The 22733-nt window shown below is 41.8% G+C and overlaps 1 protein-coding gene across 1 annotated transcript in view; it reads right to left on the bottom strand.

The window, feature by feature from the left end:
- Positions 1–18783, bottom strand: part of PKIB (cAMP-dependent protein kinase inhibitor beta) — a 57184-nt gene extending 38401 nt beyond the window's left edge. The window contains exon 1 of the mRNA XM_088521982.1: positions 18683–18783. The gene's annotated coding sequence lies outside the window, so the exon portion shown is untranslated. The remainder of the gene's footprint in view (positions 1–18682) is intronic.
- Between the last annotated feature and the right edge of the window lie 3950 nt (positions 18784–22733).

The raw sequence follows: 22733 nt of genomic DNA, 5'->3' as shown, positions 1-22733 counted from the left end.
ATTCTGAGGAAATTTAAAAGTCAAATGCCCCAAAGAAACACCACCTGCTTTCCTGCCCATAGAGACACTACCAACATTGGGCCATCAAGACATGACAATTTACACGCTGTACCTGCCATAAATAAAGCTATCAGCATGGTGTGAGAGCTGAGTCAGCACTTCCAAAACGAAATACCTTTTTAAGAAAACTATGATTAGAAAGGCCAAAGCCCATTTAACAGCAGCTTGGGGTCACTTAGCAAATTCAGCTGAGACAAGTAGCTGACACACCAGGGCTTGCCAAAGGCTCAGTGTCATCTGGCAGGCAAGGGAGAAGGAGGTCCCAGTGACAGACCATAAAGCATGTCTGACCCCTTAAGGATGTGTAGGGGAGGCAGCAGAAGAGGAGTTAAGGAGTCTTCTTTAATCTTTGCTTTTGCAGCATACAGGCAAGACTCAGCTGCAGCCCAGGTGCTTCCCTCAGGTGAGAGCCCTTGGCTGTCCCTGGAGCAAGAGCATTGCTGCAAGGGCCAGGTGAGAGAATGAAGGAGCTGTTAAGCCTGGCTTAGTCTCTGCATGCTCCATGAAGCTTCATCCACAAAAGAGACTTTTTTACGAGAGGTTTAAAGCAACTTCCTGCCCAATTTCTGCAAGACTTCTTCTTGCTACCAGTTGGGGCATGTAACTGTTCAGCTCTTCCTTCATAAAAACAGTATTTACATTTTCATGCAGACAAAAAAAAAAAAAAGCACTAAGTGCCACTGATGTTAGTGGCAGAAGAACCATGACTTTGATAATAAGTCTGAAGAGAACCAAGTGTGTTTGAAAATTACTGTTCTGTGTGCAGATTCATTGCTGAATCCACCACATATTGCCTTGTCTCAAGCATAAAGATTTTTCCCCTCTCACATTTGATGTCACTTTATCACTGCATCTTCACCTCACCTGAAGTGGTTGGCACAAAAACCTATTGTGTTGGGTTGACTGACAACATGCTACTCCACAACAGTCAAATCCCAAATACCCGAATAAAACGATGGGAGGAAGCCTTGGCATGCTTTGTATCAGAGGATATCACATTTGTTATCATTAAGGATCATCCCTGGATTTAGTGGACTATGAAACCTGACCTCAGGCTTTATAACGGTATTCCCTCTTTTCTGTCTTATATGTATACAGTTCATCTGATGGCAGACTAGTTAGGAAGCTTTTAAGCAGTCTATAAGCAAACATAACTCTGCTTTAATTCGCCATTTATTTTTCTTGGTCCATCTCTCTCTTACATATGCAGAGCATTAACAACCATACTGGGAGCTTTAAGAAAGAATGTGTTTATGCACAGTCCACTTTATTCATAATAGAACCAACCAGAAAGACAGTCAGAACATCTAGTAAAATCACTGAAAAGATTTGCCTTTCAGCTCCTTAGGAGATAGTGAGTATCCTGAAGAAAGATTACTTGACAAGAAGAATAGGAAGTAAAAACGTACGTTTTTGGAAAAGGTATATTCATTTATGGTTACTGCTACTCAAGGGGAAAAAAATGGACTGAATACAAACTATGCAGTGACTAGAAGTCTTTGAATAAACTATATGTATATATATACACGCATATGTATGCATGTATACACGCACACAGACCGTATATATTGTATGTAATGTATATATTACATATAATATATATGATTTCAAAGCAGTGAGAGACCTGGGGATTATGATATTCCTAAAGGCATTTGGCTTTCAGAACCCTTGTCCACCGGGCATCTCCTCAGCTGAAGAACTCTCCAAATGAACAAGAGGAAGAGCTTCGGCTGAAGCTTACTCTTGTGAGGATCATAAGGGTAACCAGGTAGCTTCTACTTTCAAGCAAGGTGATCTACGAATTGTACCATGCATGGCAAGACCCTAAGACACGTATAAATGCTGGAACGTTCATTCTTGTCACCCCATGTGCTACATGCTATGCAGATTTGCCTCGTAAGGGAAATGCATGCTCCTAAGTACAAGCAAATACAATTCCTACACATGGCAGAAAGCATACGTTGGAGATAGACACTGAAGAGGGAGACTCATGCACCTTTGCAGAAACACAGAGGCAGACCTACATATTTCATCTATTCACCCTTGATGCAGAGGGCAATATAACCAAAGAAGTGGCCGCGCCAGTGTACCACCGTGCTCTATTTAGGAATCTAATGTGCCTGGGCACCATTTAGAGCAGATGATACTCTGAATTATGGCAGAAGCCCTTTTCTACGCTCAAGCTCAAAAAAGCAGACAGGCAGCAAAATGAATCTTCACCTTCAAATCCTGGGTGGTCCATGCCTTAACCCTTGATGAACTGTGAGATTAAGCTGGCTAAAAGAATCTCTTGAGGCATAAAACTGTTCCTGAAAAACCTGCTAACAAATTCTTCAAAAGATGCACTGCTTCCAAAGGAATGCATAAAAAGCTAATAGAAATACTCCTGCACAGAGCAGGACAGACCTCATATAAATGGAGGAACTCAAAGTCTTCTGTATTCAGATGTTCCTTTTGAGATTTTATTCAACAGAAGAAAATTATTCATACATAGCAATTCAAGCAGGCCTATTCCCACTAAGTGCGTGAAAGCTGTACAGCCAATTTCTTGTATGAGATGCTGAGCTTTCTTTCACTATTTGTCCTTATTAAATATTTATTTCTCCAGAGAATTCCTAGGGCAGTGTGAAGAAGAGGAGACAACAGGTATTTAGCAGTAGTACCATACCTGCTAAAAATGCAAAAGCTACTCTTCCACAAGACAAATATGGGTCAAACTGTTGTGCTTATTGCTGAGGTTACCTCTAACACAGGCTCATCTTAGAATGCATTAATCAGCCAGTCTTATATTGTCCACTCCGTCATTGTGCTCGCCAAATTTTGTAAGCTAATATTTGCTTCTGCAGAGATGAGCATTTTGTACACATCTGGGAGCTGAGCATGTAAATGTACACACGAAAATTGCATCTGTATAAAGAAAAGAGAAGCAGCGTCTGCAAATAAACTATTTGCAGTAACCTGCAACCCTCTCTCAACTACAGAACTGGAGGCTGAATAAATGGTACTATATATCAAAAACTGACATGGACAAAAAATAACTTTGTAAAAGGACAATGAATGAATTGAAAATTAACACTTTTTTTTAAATCAATGTAGGCAGAAATTATATTTTAAATTGTGAATGTCTCTAGATATATAAAAATCAAATATACAGAATATACCATTAGCCTTCTTGAGGCTTTATATAGCAAGAAAGGATGCTGAACCTATATATCTAGCAGGTCTGTGTTTATTAGATTGTGGTTTCAGGTTGCTTACTAAAAGTGACCTGAAATAGTTCAATGGAAATAACTGCAGGGAAAAATATATCAAGTGAATAATGGAGCACTGTCAGTGGGATGGCAGAACACTTGCATTGTGCAAAATGTTTTACATCTGTGCCACAAAATGTTTTTGGAATCATAAACTTCTTCACAAAACAATGATTTTCCATTATCACTGCTTGGCACAACTGCATCCAGAATATGTCACTCATTTGCCTCTTTAAAGAAAATAAATTCTTCGATTCTTCAGGAAGCTCTCTTGGTGACTCTGCTGTGTGTTCTGCATTTTGAAAGTTTAGTTTCACAGCTTAGAAGGTAGCATTGTCCTGTTTGATTCTCAGAAATGCTACAGGATATAGATGTCAACCCGGAATTGTGTGCACATACACGCATTGGTGGTCTGCTTTACAGGACAGACACTGCTCACCAGCAGGCTGGAGATCAGTTCAAAGGCAGGTGCAGCAAGGCAAGGCTAGTGCCTGCGCCTTAAGTGCTGGAGATACCACTAGGCTGAGGAGGGAGAGTGAGGCTGAAGTCACCTGTGTGGATGCTCAACAGGTGACATGGGATGAGCAGGAGACAGAAAGTTGCAGACCTTGCTCCCCATGTCCGATGCTCTTGGATGTGGAAAATGAGGCTCTTTTTTTACTGTATCAAGGTGACATCTGGATATTTTTAAGTAACTAGAAGCTTCTGTGGGTGCAAGGCTCTGCCTGGGAGTGTGGGACAAAGGAATCTCCTCTGTCACCAAATGCCTCAGCATTGGGTCCAGCCAGGCCGGCGACTGCCCTCGTGGAGCAGTGGGAGAGGATACATGGAGACAGCACAGCCACACTGAGTGTCAGCTGCCATAAACCACGTGTCATGGTGAAATTATTCCCCGTCGTCCACCTGGACGCCAGGCAAAAGGTGACAAGTCAAAGGTGGGTCTCTGACACGCGCTGTGCCCCAAGACAGCATTGATAAGGTAGTTAAACTCATCTCTTTCCTCAGGGCTGCTCCTCAGCAGATCTTTTATCCTTCACAGGAAGAGACAGACAATATCACTTGGGTTACCATAAGAAAGTAACCTGATGGAAGGATGAAAGGAACAAGAGTTAGAAATTGTAAGCAGGTCCCTTCTGATTAGACTGGGCCTGGAGAGTAATTCAGGTCACCCACCCTATTCAAGGCCTGGTATTCTGGGCAGAAAAGTTCTGCCTATGTTGGTTAGAAAGAGACTACATACAGGATTTGTTGAAGCCCATTCTGAATTAAGTGCTGCTCTCACTAATCTAATTTAGAAATATAAATACACAGATCCAAAAATCTAGTGGATATATGAAAAATGCCTGCCCAAAAATCAAGTGGTGATAGAGAGAAAGAAGGGTTTAAATTAATTTCTGAATTAAAAGTAATCAGCGTGTGGTTAAAAAGCTCTTTTGATCTGCTATTTTTTAATCTGCACCATTCCCCAATATTAAGTTCTATACCAGTTCCAACATATCTCAATAGGCATTGCTGAATCAGAGCAAAGTTTAGTGACAAATTTTTGACATGCTAGATCTTTAACAAGTTAGTGGATAGGAAAAGGCAGGTACATCTGATAGCTGAAATTACCTGTCCTCCAGATTCCCATGTTAGCTTACTATTTTCTGGTCATACAGATTGACTTTCCAGGTACAGCATTGTATGAAACATTCTGCCCAGAAACGGTACTCTGTAGCATTTAAGTTATTCCTGAATCGTGGGGAAGAGATTAACAGTGCTCACTATCAAAACAGAGGAAGCCTGATACAGTGCAGTTTGGTACTACATCTACAGTACAAAATTGTGCAAAATACCAGTGCAGTTTTACTCAGTCTTCTTCTAAAGATACTTTAATAAACTTTATTAAATCCAAGCAATTGCATCAGTTCAGCACTAAACTGTTGAAGATGGATTTTTCTGTGGGAAATTTATGGCCAGAGGAAATGTTCTAACCTTGGTATTTTTATAGCATCCATACATTTTTTTTTTAACAGAGAAGAGGGAAGTCCTCTACCTTGAAGAAGGAAATAGCCTGCATGGAGACACTTGCCATGGCTCCCCAAACACATGATTACATTAATGTGACAAGCAGATGCCTTCTCAGGCCTCAGACGACTAAGTGGAATTTTGGGGGCCTTTTGCTATTGCAAAGAACTTCGATGACATTAGGCCTCCACATGCTGACAATGACTTCTCTTCAAAACCCAGTCTTTGCTAACTGACCTTTTATTTCACTTCTGTGCTCTGCATGATGAACTTCTGTTGTCCAAGCCATCGTACAAAGCTCTCAGGCAACACAGAGGACATTTCTCCTGCCCTACCCATGGTCTTCAGGCCTTCTTTCCTGAGCATCTTTGCTGACCTGTCACAGTGACGGTGTTTTCCATCCTGATAGATTCTGTCCATTTGCTGTATGCTTTTCAGCACACCAGAATCCGAACATCCTACAAAGCACAGCAGCAATTTGTTACTGAATGCGGCATGATTTGAGGGAAGAAAAAAAAAAAAAAAAAAAAAAGGAGGGTACAATTTCCTCTGGAAAGCAAATGCCATAGAACTAATGATACTTTTTTTTCCGTCCAATACTTTGTTCACAGTTTAAACATACAGTTTGGAACCTCAACAACTGACTATTGAATGTTTATCAGAGTTAAAAGCTATGCTTTTGCCTAGAAAAATATCATTTCAGATGTCACAGTTGAACAACAAATACTAAGAAGCAGGTTAATGCAGGCTGGCATTTCCCTTTGGAACTACAGTTCCAAAGATGTTTCTGGAAATGACTTTCTCTGCAGTGTCAGCCCTCGCCATAACTACAGACTCACAGAATGGTTGAGATAGATTGGAAGGGTTGAGACTGGATTGCCTTGCTCAAGCAGGGACACCTACAGCACGTGGCACAGGGTGACATCCAGGCAGATTTTGAAGATTTCCAGAGAAGGAGACTCCACAGCCTCTCTGGGCAGCCTGTTCCAGGGCTCTGTCACCCTCATAGGAAAGAAGTTCTTCCTCACATGGAGATGGAATTTCCTGTGTTTCAATTTGTACCCATTACCAATGTCTTATTGCTGGCCACCATCAAGAAGAGTTTGGCCCCATCCTCTTTACATTCTCCCCTCAGGTATTTGTACATTTTGATAAGATTCACTCTCAGTCTTCTCTTCTCCAAGCTAAACAGGCCCAGCTCGCTTAGTCTTTCCTCATACAATAGCTACTCCAGTCCCTTAATCACCTTTGTGGCTCTCCGATGGACCCTCTCTAGAAGCTCAATGTCCTTCTTGCACTGGGGAGCCCAGAACTGCACCCAATACTCCAGGTGCGGCCTCACCAGAGCTGAGGAGAGGGGCAGGATCCCCTCCCTCCACCTGCTGGCAACGCTCCTCCTGATGCAGGCCAGGATCCCATTGGCGTTCTTGGCCAGGAGGGCACATTGCTGACTCATGGTTAACCTGTTGTCAGCCAGGACTCCCCAATCCCTCTCCGCGGAGCTGGTTTCCAGCAGGTCAACCCCTAATCTGTACTGGTGCCTGGGGTTATTCCTCCCCACGTGCAGGACCCTGCACTTGTCCTTGTTGAACCTCATGAGGTTCCTCTCTGCCCAACTCTCCATCCTGTCAAGGTCTCTCTGAATGGCAGCACAGCGCTCGGGAGTGTCAGCCACTCCTCCCAGTTTGGTCATCTGCAAACTTGCTCAGGGTGCACTCTGTGTCCTCGTCCAAGTCATTGATGGACAAGTTGAACAGCACTGGGCCCAGTGGGAGACACCACTGGCCACAGATGTGCAGCTAGTCAGACCCGTTTATCACAACCCTCTGGGCTCTGCCATCCAGCCAGTTCTCAATCCACCTCACTGTCCACTCATTTAACCCACACTGCATAATTAATATAACACATTATTGTTGTTCATCTGCAGCTTCCATTTGCAAACAAAATGGTGCAGGTCTCTTCTCTCAAGTCCCAGTGTCACTGTCTGAGCTTCCCCTCCTCCTCACCCATCCTTACTAAACTCAGAAACACAAATGGAAAAGAAGACGAAGAGATGGAAACTGGAGAACAGAGTGTGTCTGCTATGTTCTTTACTCAAAAAAGCCTCTGTACCTTGCAGATGCTCTGCTCCATATGTGTATTTTGTTGATAATTTTTGAAGCTCACACACTGACAGCAGACTTTCACACTGTAATATTCATTCCTTCTTCAGTTTAACCACGTACCCCCACCAGAGATTTGCTCCTCCAAACAATCCCAGAACAGGTCTGAACCCTCAGAAGATAAGAGTACTTGCCGTGCTGGCTGTTGCTCTCCTGCCAAAACTGCACAAGCACCTTTCCAAATACAGGGGGCATTTTTTAGACCCCATACTGCCTGTGGTTTTGCATCTTCTCTCTTATCACGTTCCATTTAGCAGTGAAGCATCTATACTCGTGATTTTGAACCCCTACCCTCTCTCTCATGAGATTATGCCTTTAAAAGGTCACTATCAAAAAAAAAAAAAAAACACTCCATGTCTGCTTTCAAGGCTTTGCCCCAAAATATGTAGAAGATTGATGTGGACACCAGAAAATCAGAACTCAATCTTATTCTCTGCATATTTTGTTTAGTTGTCCAGACTGGCTAATTTTCTTATGGAGCATTTTGGGATGGCACTGAAAGGAACAAAATCCATCTATCAGCTCAGGTCCAGTGTTATTTGTAAATAGACCTGATGGAAATTTCAACACCATTTCTGTATACACTGAATTCTGATATATAAATACAATTTTACAGCCTTTCCAAATGTCTTACTACATCTCATCAACAGAACAGAAGAATGGAGTGTATCAGTATTATTTGCACTTAGTAAGAGTTCTTTGGACATGATAGATTGGAACCAGTTCCTGGTAAGATATTTGAACAGATATCTCAATTTTGGGGGAATTTAATGTCAAATGTTAATTATGTCTCATTTTTGATGGGCTCCTCTTTTTCTAAGCCTAAACTGCTAGAGTGCCTCATTTGTTATACATACAATTAAATAATCACCTGCCATTTATACATCAAATGTCTCACATCAGATGGAAGCTGAAATTGTCAGTCCCACTTGTCCTGATTTATGAAATAACGACATTGGAAAGACTTAGCAAGAAAACTGAAGTCTCAGGAAATGTCCTTCATTTTAGAGAATACAATAACACCTGTTATCTCAGTTTTCCAGTTCTCATACAAGGCATAGTACAAGAACAAATGCATTAATCCCTACCCTATTCAAAACAGGCCTACATAAGGGTCTGGCTTGGAAATCTCTCCATTTTAGTGGTTTAAATCAAATGGAGCCAAGACATAGTTACACTGGGGAACAGAGAAGCTGTGCAATACAATATCTCAATTACCCTTTATAAAAATACGCTTTGATCCACCTCTAATCTCGCATTTTTCCCCTAAGTTTTAGGCAGCAAAATTCTAACAAAAAGTACAGAAATGAAACACAAAAAGAAACGAATACATGGCTATTTCATTTCAGAATATATGCTTAGGGAACTTATAGTTCAAATATTAGAACAATAAGAAATAATAAGAAATAAGAAATGATCAAGTAATTATTTTAAAAATATTCCTTAAAAAAAAAAAAAAGACGTACATCTCTGAATCCCATCCTTCAGTTTTCCCAGCATATAATTTTTTATTTATTTCTAAGCCATCAAACTTCAAGTTCTACGATTTCTATAAATTTAAAGAGCAAGCAACCTTTAAGATCATTAGAGTGTGAATTTTTAATTGATACTTTTTGGAATTCAGAATCACAAGGAAGACATGACAGACATCACTCACTGTAAACTAGCAAAATAGGACAGCTTTAGATGCACTCTTTAGATGCACCAATTACTGCTTCTTTCTAAAGAGGCACTCCAAATTCATTTGTTCACTCTTTTGTATGACATAATTTAACTCTTTACAAAGGCTGGCTTGTTAACTAGTCAATTAATGCAGTGGATAAACAGTTGAATGTTTTAAGAGGTCCATTCAAAACAACCAAGTTTCTGTAATAAGATGTAATTTCCATGGTAAGACATATGAATTGTTAGAGTTCACTCCAAACAAGTGACTGTCTCCACTTAAATGAGAATATGACAAGTAGCTTAACATTTGGAGTGATTTTAATAATCAGTAAAGGTAATGAATATTTATTTCTTTTACTTTCAAAACTTGCTAAAAAAGGAAACTTCCAAAACCATAAACTGACTGTACTGGAAAATCTGTGAAACAGTCATCCCATTTATTCTATTTACCTTTAAGCGCTATTTCGTACAGCAGTGAGAATCTGGAACTAAAGAAGTTACATAAAAGTGACTTAATCCATTAATAGACGGAACTGCATGGGGAGTGCATACAGTCTCTTCAAAAGAAAGAACTAAAACGACCAGGTTCATAGCAGCAAAAGCCGTCTCCTTCGTCCCAGCAAGCGCTCTCCCTAAAGGCGCAGTACTCTGCCTCCACGTGATGAGTCCTGCACATGCAAGGGAGGACACATCAATAACAAAATGTTTCCAACCGTAAGCAGGAGGGAGATTTGTTTTATTATTCGGCTCAATTCATTTCACAACTCCAGCTTTCCAGCAAACAAATTAAAGTTCAAGAAGAAAGGGAAAAAATACATTCCTCTAGCCCTCACATTCTTATCTTTCTTAAGCAGTTTTAAGCGCTCCTGAGGTAAACAGCACGCACCTTTAGTGACAGTTTCTGAGTAATGTTGGGAAAGAGTGAGGGGGTGGCTGAAAGCACCACCATGTTAATGCAAACTCACTCGTACACTGCTCCAGAGAAAGTGTTTAATCACTGCTTAGGAAACAACTCTGACAACAGCGAGAGGAGGTTTTTGCTTGGTGTTTGCTTAAGCGAGAGCCTCTCTGTTTTAGAAGCAATTGCTTTTATTTGACTTCAAAGACAGGAAGAAGAAAAAAAAGAGCAACCTACAGCCTTAATAAACAAATTGGTGCGTGACTGCCTTCTCCAGGGACTTCATTATCATTAGGTTTCACTGCACTCCAGTTCTTCTCCACAGACATTTAAAGAGAACATCAAAACTGTGGTGCAGAATTTCTGATAGTTGAGATTTCCAAGAAAAACAAAAGGAGACATTAAAGAACGCCTATCCCTGTGGAGGGCCTTTTCTTTAAAACCTCAGCATCATACCGTTATAAACGATGCCTGCGTACAAGAAAGCAATAGGATTAGCTTTTCATTTTCAATGCTGAACAAGTGCTAACACTGAAGTGAAACGGGTGTTTACAGAAATCCCTACACATTTATAATACTATACTGCACCTTGGAGAAAGCTTTTCTTAGGTCAACGAAAGCTGCAGCTATTTGAATCAGGCTGGAAGACTGGAACATAGCACATGCAGCATGGTTATAAATGATGTTACATAACTGATTTTTTAATGAATTTGCAACCCTATTTGAAACAGATTCTATTAGATTTTTTTTAAGACAGGGATGGCCAGCCAGTATGCTGTTGCAAATATGTATTATTTATTATTAAAAGTACTGCCACTGACTTTGCTTTAGTCTCTCAGAGCAATTGCTCCACGGCTGGCCCGTTCTTGTGTGGAGACAAGGCTCGTCCGCACATCCCATTCAAACACCTCTTGTTTTAGCTCAGTTTAGTTATTCTCTGTCTGGCACCCGCGAGAAGAGTGTGGCCCCCATCCGGGATCATTTGCCCATAGCTATGGGAAGGCTCCTGCCACCGTCTCTCCTCGTGGCTGTCAGGCCCCAGCCTTTCTGCCTCCCTCCCTACACAGGGCCAGAGCTCCACCCCTTGATCTTGATACTCTAGAGGTTTTTGCTCTGGAGGACACTGCATTTTATTTTACAGGGCTTTCCCTGTAAAAGAGATAAAAGGTGCCTCAAACTGACGCCCCTTGTGAACTCCACAGCATCATCCGGGCTCTTCGGGGATGGAGCTTTACTGCTGTGTGGCTCTTCTGCAGGCAGGAGTGTGGCTAAGCCAGTGTGTCACCTTATCTCACAGTTGGACAAAACTTTACAGATTATAAAATGGATTGACTGGACAGATCTCTAGATCCTGCATGATTTAAAGAAACACAGCTTCTTGAGATTTTTTTCTTTCTTTTCTATTTGAAAACAAAAACAATGTGCTAAACTAGGACCTTATTCACTTGATAGTATTTTGTTTGAACCTTTCAATATGATAGGTGTATTTTAGTTAGTAATCACCTCTCATTTCTTTAAGTGGAATTAATTTGATAAAGGATGATATGGTACCAAGCACGGTCAAATGCAGAATCAAAGGAGCTCCAGGAATCAACTCCCCTTTTCAGCTCGGGGGGCAACATGTCTCCTGGTATCAAGATCTCCAGGGGTCTTTTTTATTTTTGGACATGTTTCACTCTAGCTTGCAATGCTACAGTTTTGATTTTGCACTTGCATTTAACTCAGACTTAATTAGAGATGAGGGAAAAAATTGTTAATTCACATAACTAAGTTGTTCTGTCAATTAATTTCATGCATCAAAACACCTTTCCTAACCAAAAACAAAGTAACAGATAGAGGAAGGGATAGAATTCGCTGAATACAACTAACAAAAGATAAACCATTCAGAGCTTTGGGCACAGAAGTTACTGAACAGCGAACATCTGTATCACGGATGCTCAGATCCTGTTCTGTTCCTTTCAGCAAATAAATCTTTCATCCTCTATAAGGCCATCCCATTTAATCTCTGCAAGATCTGATAACAGAAGCACGGGGCTACGTTCTGTTCCTCAGTTCCAGAGTGGTTTCCCTAAAAATGGAACAGTTTATAGAGCTGGAAAGCTCCAGCACTCCCACTGAATGCTGGCTTTAAATTAATCTGAAGAACCATATGTTAATGTCTTGTCATATCATCTGCCAGATCTAACACAGCTAGTCACAGCTGGGTAAGCCCTGAGAAATACAGAGATAGGCCCCAGGTTTTAGGCACACTTGGTACCACAGGGGTATTTCTAGTTACATTTCAAAATACTATTTTCAGAACTGCCTGTCCCCTCGGATGGATTTTTTAGGTATTTTTCTTTCTTCTGCTTCCTTTATTCCTCATATTAAACCCAAACCTACCCACAAGAGACAGAAAACACCTTCTAAGCTCTCCATGTACTTACAGGCCGTATCTTACCAACAGTGGTTTTAACACAAACACTCTGAGATTCAGCTCTGTAGATACAAATTGCCAAGCACATACAGCCCAAGAGCTAGAGCTGTTGTTGATGGGGCAGAGGTAGCGAGTTATACTCACCCTAATGATAACTTTTATGGCATTGCACACCTGGATGTTGCAGAGCACTTCCCTTAGTATGAAACTTGTGACAGAGGCAAGAAGCTGGGGTTCTGCCTGGGCAGATGCTCTGTAATGAAGGAACCCCTAATATCAATGGTGAGGTTCTCAGAGTTGCACAAAACCCACATGACTCAGAACCAGGTAAAAGTGAATTTAATGTAAAGGAAGTGTCAAGCCTGGACCAAAAAGCTGGACCAGAGTGTGCTGTCATGTGGATTTTATTTACACCTGCCTGGTATCTCAGCTTCAGTCACTGCACACAGAAATCACAAGATAACCGCACTTCGGTTATTTTCTGTCGTATATATGCGTATAGTCTCATCCATGCAGACTCCAAGTAAATACTCCCTATGATGACTCCAGGTGGTTTCCTACTCAGTATATGTTATATTAGGTCATGGCAAAAACCTGCATGCTTTAGTGCCATACGGTCCCAAAGGTACAATGGAAAGAACTAATACTAGGCAAGGTTCTAGATACACAAACTGAAACTTCCTTCCTGGTCTTCCTCATTTTCATTGTTGAGAGTTCATTTTCTTTTAAGACCTATCCCACAGCCACTGCTAAACATTTTGAATTCATAATTAACAAAAAATATACTGTGAAGAGCACCTTAATGGTCTAACCTTTAACAATTCAGCCTGCTCCATCTGACGACATAAAGACACTTGGTTTTGCCTCTCTAGAAATGTTCATTTTAATGCACGTTTCTAGTGACCTGTTAGTTTCTCTTCAAGCGTAGTTGAATTCTGTTAAGCCAGTCTGACTCCTAACCAGATATCTTGACTCAAGAAGGGGTTGTCTTTACTCAAAAGGAGTTGAATGCAGCAGCATTTCTTCCAAGGGCATGCTACAACTCTACACTTGCATTTCTATATGTATTTTCAGTTTATTTGGGAGCCTGTTGACAAATCAGTGGTTTCCTCAGATTTCTGTCAAATGGCTTTCAAAGGTAATTAAGAAAAGGCCAACAAAAGATAGCTCAGCCTATTTGCCTATGAAGGCTAGAAAGCAGCATAAATTGCTCATCTGTTTTACATTAGCAGGTGTTCAGATTTGCAAACATAAACACTATTGTGTCATGCAAACCTACTTCACCTTCACTTCTTTCATGGAATATGTGGGCAGAAAGGGGAAAGGTAATGTATCAGCCAACAGAGAGAAAACATTATGCGTTGCTAGCTTTAGGTATGCTGCCAATACTGCTAATCAGGATAAAAAAGAAACAAATAAGGAAGCACTCCCTGATATGTAATTGCTTCCCTGGGATTCTCATAAGCACAGCACAACAAAATGATAGATTTTTATTAATTAAGAACTGTGTCCTTGCAGCATGACCTAGCACAGCATTATCAGTATCTCTGAGATCAGAAAGGAAAAAAAATTGCACTACATATTAAAGAAAACACATGGAAAAAAATGCCTAGGCACTTACAACATTAGGGCAAACTAGCTGGCACTGTTCTACCCAGATACCTCCTGTCTAAATGCCTTATCCAGGCGCCTCTGACGCAGCTTCACAGGCAAAGATTGCCCCAGGGTTACATATTCTCCCACGCACAGTGAAGATCTCACCAGTTTAGTAAAATGGTTGTCTCCCCTCGTTGATATGTTCTCGTGGGCAGATGTGCCGCTCTGGCTGCAGCCGACCAAGCCAAGGCCAGCTGCTTTCACATCCCAGCCTCCAGCTACGGGGCTCCTGCCCTCAGCCTGTCTTCCTTTCTCCGCCAGACCTTACTGCCCCTCTCCAACTTGCCAACAGAACTGCATGCGTTTTCACACCCTACCGCATCTGTCAAAATGACTCAAATTAACTGCTTTTCCTGGCTGGGATCTGTAATGTCCTTCAAGCCCCATTTTGACTGGAGCAGGCTGCTTGCACGCGTTTCGGAGGGCACAGTAACTTCTGCGTGACGGGAGGAGGGTGAAACGCAGCTGCAGGCAGCGACTGCTTAACCCAGCTGAGAGGCACCAGGAACAGCACGTCTGGGCACAGCTTAGAAGGCGAGCGGAGAGGAGCGCTGTGCGGCTCGAGCGGGCAGCTCTGCAGAGCTCTGGCTCCTTGAGAAGGAGAAGGAAGGTGGTGCATCTCCATGTAAGTGCAAGAGGCTACATGAGCATCTGTTCTTCTTCACGGAGTTAAAAAAAATCATTTTTATGGGTCTCATTCCTCCTCTTGCTAGTATAAACTAGGAGAATAAATTCAAATTTAATCCCTGTAGAAGCAAGGCTAGCACCCTATGTTTAGTGCACAAGGCAGATTTTAATATTTAAACCATATCTAAAATATGGAGAGCTTAACTTTAATGCAGATGAACAAAAACTAATTAACATTAACCACTAAACACTTGAGTAAACTGGTTTAATAGATATATGTATCACGCCTAGCCAGTGAGCAGCTGATACGATTTCTATAACAGGAGAAAACTAGGAAGCCACTTTACTATACTATTAAAGTGTTTTTTTAAAGTCCAAGAAAATAATTCAAAGCCATTATCTAGGGAAGTACTGAAAGAGAAGAGAAAGGGAAGTACTGTGTTGGCATTCATGTTCAAAGGGCAAGGAAAGAGTAAGACAAGACAATTATCCGTAAATACACCATAAATTCAGCTCTTAACTTCAGTTCTGTAGCAGAACAAATACCAAGAATAATGATCATTGGTTAAAAGACAATAAACCTAACGTACTTAAAGGCTAGATAAACTCAAAATACATTTTCCTGTTTCCCCTATCCCAGCAGTTACATTAATTTGTGAAGAGAAAGCAGAAGAGAAAGTCTGGAAGGCAGCTGTAGTGACAGCTGAAAACAAACTTGTAAAGAAAATTCAAAAATTATTTGTAGAAAAATGTAAATTTTACAGTGACCCCACATACCAGGTGTTTGTGCTGAGCATATATATATATATATATATATATATATAAATATAAAAGGCTACTGCAGGTGTCAACTCTCACCTGGTATCTCAAAGTATTGAATTATGGGCTAGGAAAGCAGCAGGTCAGTTTGCAAAGCTGAGCCATAACAGCGTTTATATAATATCTCATTATCAGAAACACCTCTGACAAATTAGAATTTATTTTGAGCTGACTCTGGGGAGAAGAGGCATGATCAAAACCTCCAAGACTGCACTCCCAAGGAGCAGAGCAATTGAAAAATATAATCACGGAGCTTGTGAGGAGCAGAAGCTATGAGGCTTGGCACCCTATGGAGCACCCGCATGGATTTTCTGATGTCTAATAACTGAATGCTTGCTACAGCTCTCCCTCAGTGGGGACATCAACAGCATCTCTCTCATCTCCTTGGCCGCCAGCAGCCGTGAGCTCTGTGCAAATTTCAGAGCTTTGCGATCTCCACTCTTCTATTTAAATCAGTTGAAATTGATCCCCTGGGGCAAAAAGTTAAAAAGGAGGGGAGCTATCAGACGGACAGGACGAATATTCAGGCTTCATCTCCATGGGAAATGGGTCAAAAAATAAGGTAGTGAGGAAAGAGGGGAAGAAAGAAATGACAGAAATTTCAAATGGAAAAAGATTTTTAAAAGCAGAATTATTATTGAGTCAAGTGCAAAACACATTGTTTCATGTGAAGAAAGCCAGATTTTGCAGCTTTTCACAAACAGATTGTTCCTAACTTTCTAGGTTTTTTTTTACTAAGCCATATTTGTAGGCAATACCGAAAATCTGAATGATCTCCATGTCCTTGTGAAAATCTAAACGCCACAATTTTCATTCATTGCAACACAGATGTTTGTCCACTCCAATATTTGTACCAGAGAAGACAGGCTGGCTTTATTTTCGAACTTCTCCCCTTCCAGTGCAGGTAACCATGCCACGAACAAAACAATCCCATGGGTCCCAATGACTAAACCAGATGGCAAACTGGAATAAATCAAGTTATCAGCAAGCAGGCTGATTATTACACTGCTCGTGTCTGATCCTCGTTTGTGCTGCCTTGTTCCCCAGAAGGCCACAGTTTCATTATGCATCTTCTGAAGATAAGTCACGGCCAGAGATAATTCAAAAGAGTTGAGTCACCGTGATACTGTGATAATTACTGGCATTTGAGAAATCTGAAATAATATACTGATAACTCATTTCCCTGTAAGCTAACTCTGTTGCTCACTTCTAAATCCCCAGTTGTTTCAGCACTCACAAGATTGCTTAAATAAAGAGAATAAGGAATGTCTTAGGGAGACTCTGTAGTGAGTGAAGACTCTGGCCATCAAGACATGGACATTTCCCTCACTTTCCCCCAAAACCAGTCAAGAGGGAGCCATATCCAGAGCATTAAGTTAGGTCCTGGAGCAGAAGGACAAACCAGTAATGCCCAGCAGAAAGCCCTGTAGGGCCCTGTTAAGGGAATGTACAGTCTCCCGTGAGAGTGAGCTGTGAGTTGATGGATATAAGAAAAGCAAGAATTCCTCACTGATTTTCTCCTCAGGCATAGAAAAGAATAATAATCAAAGTAATCAGGTGGGTTATGAATGGTTTGTTAATGATACTCACTATACTAACTCAAAATGCAATCTGGAAAGATAAATAAATGGATACAAGGGAATAATTTTGCACTCCCTGGCAGACTGACAACATGACCTGCTTTCTAGCTCTCTGTTTCACAATTTGTATCAGTATTTTTAAATTTGTCATAATTTTCTGAACCTTTTATTTTCAGCATACTGACTGGTGCACATTAAGCTTCTTTGATTGAATTTGTAAGTGTTGTAACATGTCTAAACTGAAATAAAGTGGACTAGTCCTCTGGGTACATACCCTGGTCCCACAGGGTGCAATTCCAAACTAATGTATAGAACTAAACAAGCCTTGCTGTCATTCAGTCAAGTCATTGCTTTTAGAAGTTCTTTGGTTATTCCTGAGGAAGCTTCAGTTTATTTTACTTTCATAAAAGCAGGTTTTATCAATGACCGAGCAACATTTCATGGACATCACAGGACAGGCATTCAACCTATCCAGTGAAGACGTTCACTTTCACAGGGAATGCTACCAACTGGAGCAAACAGACAAACAACAGAGCACGTTCATCCTTGAGACATCTTCGGGAAACAAAGATAAATGATGCAAACCATGATCTTTACTTCAGCTGTTTTCAGGGTCTCTGATCTGTTTAAACGTTTCAGCCAAACTGCTTTGACCAGCTACAAAAGGTGATGACGTTATACTGTGTAGGTCAATATGCCCTGAATATTTTCACATTCATAATTCTTGGATTAAACCTACCAGCAAAGGAGACTGGAGGAATGACTAATGTCTCCCTGTTTTTCAAAATCCAAACCTCTAAAAATTGGGTGGATCTCTACTAATGAGGCAAACAGCAGGCTGTAGACGACTCTGAGTATCATTTCAGGAGTATTTTGAACACTGTTTTACTTCTTGCCTGCTTTTCTAAGTCTACAAGAAACTTTTTAACAAGGACAGAGGTGTATCCATCATAGCCGAATTAGGAAAATGACTGTCTTTCCTACTACCTGTCATTTTGCTGCCACCAGAAAAAAAAAAAAAAGATTCTATCCTGTGAGGGGCTGAAATATAAAGACATTTCCTGCAATCAGGACAAGATGAAACTCTACAACGTTTTTCAACTGCTTTTTGCAGGAACATCTTTTGCATCAATAAGCTACACGTTAGTATATAGGGTTATTACACTTTCCATGCAACTTTAACGCAGGACTTCAGGCAGGTAACTTACTTTGCAGAGGTTCCTTTCAGGGGCGCTGCGCAGCGCTGCCAGGTGAACGCCGCAGGCCGCTGTGTCTTCTCCGCTCGCCAGTTCTCTCCGTTCCCCCAACCCACCGACACCCGAGACGCGATTCGGGAGCGGAGAGCCCGCGGCCGGGGCAGCCCCGCGCGCCCCTCCGCGCACCGCGGGACTCCCGCTGCCCTCGCGCCCCGGGCGGCTCTCCCGGCGCTTTCCCCGCGCACGTGTTAAACTTTCGCGCAGGAACCGCATCCACCAGCGGCGCCGCGGGGCGCTCCGCGGGGCCCCCGCGCTACCCACGGACGTGTCGCCGCGCGGACCTACCTGCCAGCAGGCGCCGCGGACACGCGCGGGCAGCACCGCGGCGCGGCCTCCGCGGCCTCCGCGCTGCGAGGCGGCCTCTCCGCGCGCTGAGCCGAGCCGGGCCGAGCCGAGCCGAGCCGAGACCCCCCCGGGCCGCCTCTCGCGGCGCTGCCGCCCGCGGAGCCCACGCGGGGGCGGCGGGGCGCGACGCCGCCCCACGCGCCGCCCCGCAGCGCGCGCGGCCCCCGCCGCGTCCTGCCCCCTCCCGGCCGCTCCTCCTCAGCTTTCACCCCTCTGCCTGCTTGTTTCATTTGTTTATTTATTTATTTATATTGTTATTTACTTTATTATTTTTATATTTGTACCTATTTATTTTTATCACTTATTTTTCTTTCTTATTTATATTATTTAAAATCGGCTGCAGTTGCTGTCTCCCTGTCCCTGCCCCTCTGCTCCCCGTCCAGCCGTTCCAGCAAGAAAATAGCGCCCGGGGATCCCCCCGCCTGATCCCAGGAGCCCCCGGCAAATCCCGGCGGGTGACGCAGTGGGAGAGGCCGGAGACCCGATGATGGAGCCGCGGGGCACCCAGCTGGCTGCGAGCCCTGACGTCTGCACAAACACGACTGAAGAACTTGGCCACCGCCGCCCCCGGAACGGCCTTTACACGGAGACTTGGAAATTCAGCCAGGGCCTGAAATCAGACGGTCTTGTGGGGTTTTTTGGTTTTGTTTGTTTGCTTGCTTGATTTGTTTTGTTTTGTTTTCTCCTCAAATGATGCCCTGTGAGCAACAGAGGATGTGCTGGGTCTAATTGTTGCATTTCAGTGAAAACACTATAGTTAAGTTCTGGCCTCTCAGAGCGTGTGGAGGCCCAATGCCATCCTGGGGTAGTAAAACCAGATGGATTGTATCGTGCTCTTTTAAAACTTTCTATGAGATACAGAAACATCAGGCATTGACTTTTGACTGTTTTGGTTTGTATGCTTGTTTGTTTTTTACACTGCATCAACAGGACTCTAGACTATTTGCTTTGAAATACCCTTAGACTGATTTGAAAAGCTCACTACAAGTGATACTGGTTTATCTGAGACATACTGCCACTTACCTGATCCGGCTATAACCAAATGATAAGGGAACATTAAAAGCACTTTTCTGTTTATACCCAATATTCAGAGAACTGGACAGATTCATCTAAAACTGGATCTCACACGTGGACTTTTCAATGTTTCCAAAATAGGTCTTTATTTACCATAATATTTTTTTCTGGAATCACGTAGAATTCTTCAGGTCTACTGTCAGGACTATTTCAGCTATAGTATTACAGTTTTTGCCATGGAAACTTAAAACACCTAATAGCTCAGAGGATAGCTTAGGTAGTTGATCATTTTACATTTTTATTATAGAACTCTTGTTTGGACTCACTCCAAACAAAATATTGCTGTAAAATATTCTTTCAAAAATATTTCTTCTTAGAATATGATTTATTGTATCTCGTTGTTTAATACTTACTCTTTGTCATACATTTTATAATTTGGACATATGGTTTGATTTCACAAAAAAAAAAAAAAAAGGTCTCTATTTTCAGTCTAATGATAGCAATAAATAGCAAAAGTCTTCCCATATCAGGATTATCCAAAAAAATTATTCCGAAGAGTGAACCTGCAATGACTCTTACATGGAGGTAACATTCCTGTGTAGATTTAGGTCCTTCAACTCCTGGAACTGGACGTCAGCAGGCTCTTTGCTTACAGAGCGTTGTTCCTGTGACGACACACGAGGAAAGAGAAGAAAATGCTCAAGCACTGTGTATATCCCCACTACAGATATGGTGCCAAAACGTACTCCTGAACTCAGCATACTAAGAATACCAGAAAGCCCTGACATCTTCGTAGCCCATCTGGGTGAGGAAAAGCCAGCCTACATTAAACCTACAAGCAACCTTCAGACATCTGTAGTGGCCATATATTTTCCAAGACAGTGCAGGACACGTCTCGCCTCCTGCCTCCCCTAGCCAGTGCCTGCTGCGCGGAGGCTGCGTTTAAGGTGTATTTTTTGGTGTAAGGCACTTTGGCCATCTCTTCTGGACCAGACTCCACTCATGTGCCTGGAAGAAACATCGATGCCCATAGGTGAGATGGTCGCTCTAGAACAAGGTCTTCTTCCGAATGGATGTGCGTTGTTCTCACCACTGTCCTAAGAGAAAAGCCTTTTCCGTAGAGCAGCACATCCGTGATACTCAGTAGTGGAAGGTTATTTTCCCAACAGCTGGGATCAACTTATTTTTTGCAGTAGGCATGTCTCAACCAAAGCATGGAGCATTCCACCAAGAGCTGCCAACAGCGATTCTCTTCCTTTTCTTTATTATACACAGTTATTTCTTTGATTTATTTTCAGTTTACTTCCCTCCCTGTTGCAAAATCAATGCCACTTGAAAAACAGATTTTATTGCTCACTGGGAAACTTCTGATGCTGTAACTTTGAGCAATTTCTGTATTTTTAGACATCTGGAAGGTTAGGAAAAAAAATCATAATGCACTTTAATAATATTTTCATGTCAAACCTTTTTTAATTTATGTTATAGCATACATACTGTTGGATCTTTCTGGTGGAAAACAATGAAAGATTAAATCCCGAGCAATTTTCTAATGCCATGGCTTGTTATCGTAAGAAACAACCCAGTGAGGAAAGCACTTCAGATGACTGTTTTTAAATTCCACTTGCTAAACCTAAGAAAAGGGTTGTGTTTTCCTGCTGCTTGTTGAAGCAGGGGAGTGGATTCAGAGGCCCTGATCCTTCCTGGTCCTGTGACCCTCACTTGTTCCATGTACAATTTCTCCAATCAGCCAGCTCAGAAGGCACCCGCACTGCATACAGGCAAGTCAGGATTATTTTGCTGCCTGCCTGTGGTGTTTCCCTGGTGGGACAGGCATGGGCTGGTGGCATCCAGAGGATGGAGGACAGGGAACCCCCTTGGGAACGATGGGACAGCGGTGCAAAACCACCCACGTGCTCCTGAGCCATGAGATCCAACCACAGGCCATGACATATCAAAACCTTCAGTCTTTTAAACTGAGTTCAGAGTCTTGCCTCGGTAAAGGCTTCTGAACTCTTTCTCTGTGTCTCAAAATGTGGATTTTAAAAGCTGACATTTTGCCCTTGCTAGAAACATCATCTTAAAGGGTCAGAATAAATGAATATATCTTACCAGAAAAGAAGATTCTTGGAGGACTAAAAAAAGAAGCCGATATAGTTAAAGAACAGAATAAAATAAATTACTTGAAGTTTAAAAAGGCATTTTTCAAAAAGTGGAAGTTGTGCCTAAACAAAGGAGCTCAAGTGCAACATAAACACAGACAAGGTGAAATTAAAACTATAAACAAAGGTTTTGAGGAATAGCTTGCTATAGGCAAGTATAAAAATTACTACTGAAAATTTTTATTAGATATTAAGAACTAGGAAGCTTTGCAGAGCTGATAGATGATCGAGGTGTAAAAGGATCACAAAGCAGGTCATGAAAGAGAAGCTCACTCAAGTCTTTGATGCACTGTTCATTACTCACTCTTTCTGCATAAAGACCTGAAGCATCACCTCACCTTGAATGGATGGAATTTAAAAAATAGCTTGAACAAATAAAATGAATAATAAAATCAACAGGCACAAATCATAATTCATCTCATAAATCATACGCATCCAGAAGTTGCTAAGGAAGTGAGATTTTAAATATTGATCTACTAAGTTTACACCGTAGTGTAATCTTCTCATATAAATAAGTTTTGAATGCATAGAAATGGAAGGTAGAAAATTTTGAAAAGGGCTCCACAAGGAACTTGTATCTGAGGAAATCTATGTAAAAATATCCTAAAGAATACTATTTGTTGGCATATGAACTAATAAGGAAACATCAATCTAGTGTTTGTGGAAGGAAACCGTGCCTCTCAGTCTGCTGGAGCTCCCTGAAAGATTCATCAAGCTCCTTCATATATAAATGATCCAGTCGACCCGATATCTTTTTAAATATCCTTAATGCTTCTGGCAAGGTCTTTTAGGAAAGACTGAAAAAGAAACCTAACTAT

This window comes from Tinamus guttatus, unplaced genomic scaffold (genome assembly GCF_059628265.1).
Source record: "Tinamus guttatus ecotype Peru unplaced genomic scaffold, ASM5962826v1 Tinamus_guttatus_pri_ptg000141l, whole genome shotgun sequence".
Taxonomy (NCBI): Eukaryota; Metazoa; Chordata; class Aves; order Tinamiformes; family Tinamidae; genus Tinamus; species Tinamus guttatus.
The sequence above is the reverse complement of the archived record's forward strand: the minus strand, read 5'-3'. Positions and strand labels throughout refer to the sequence as shown.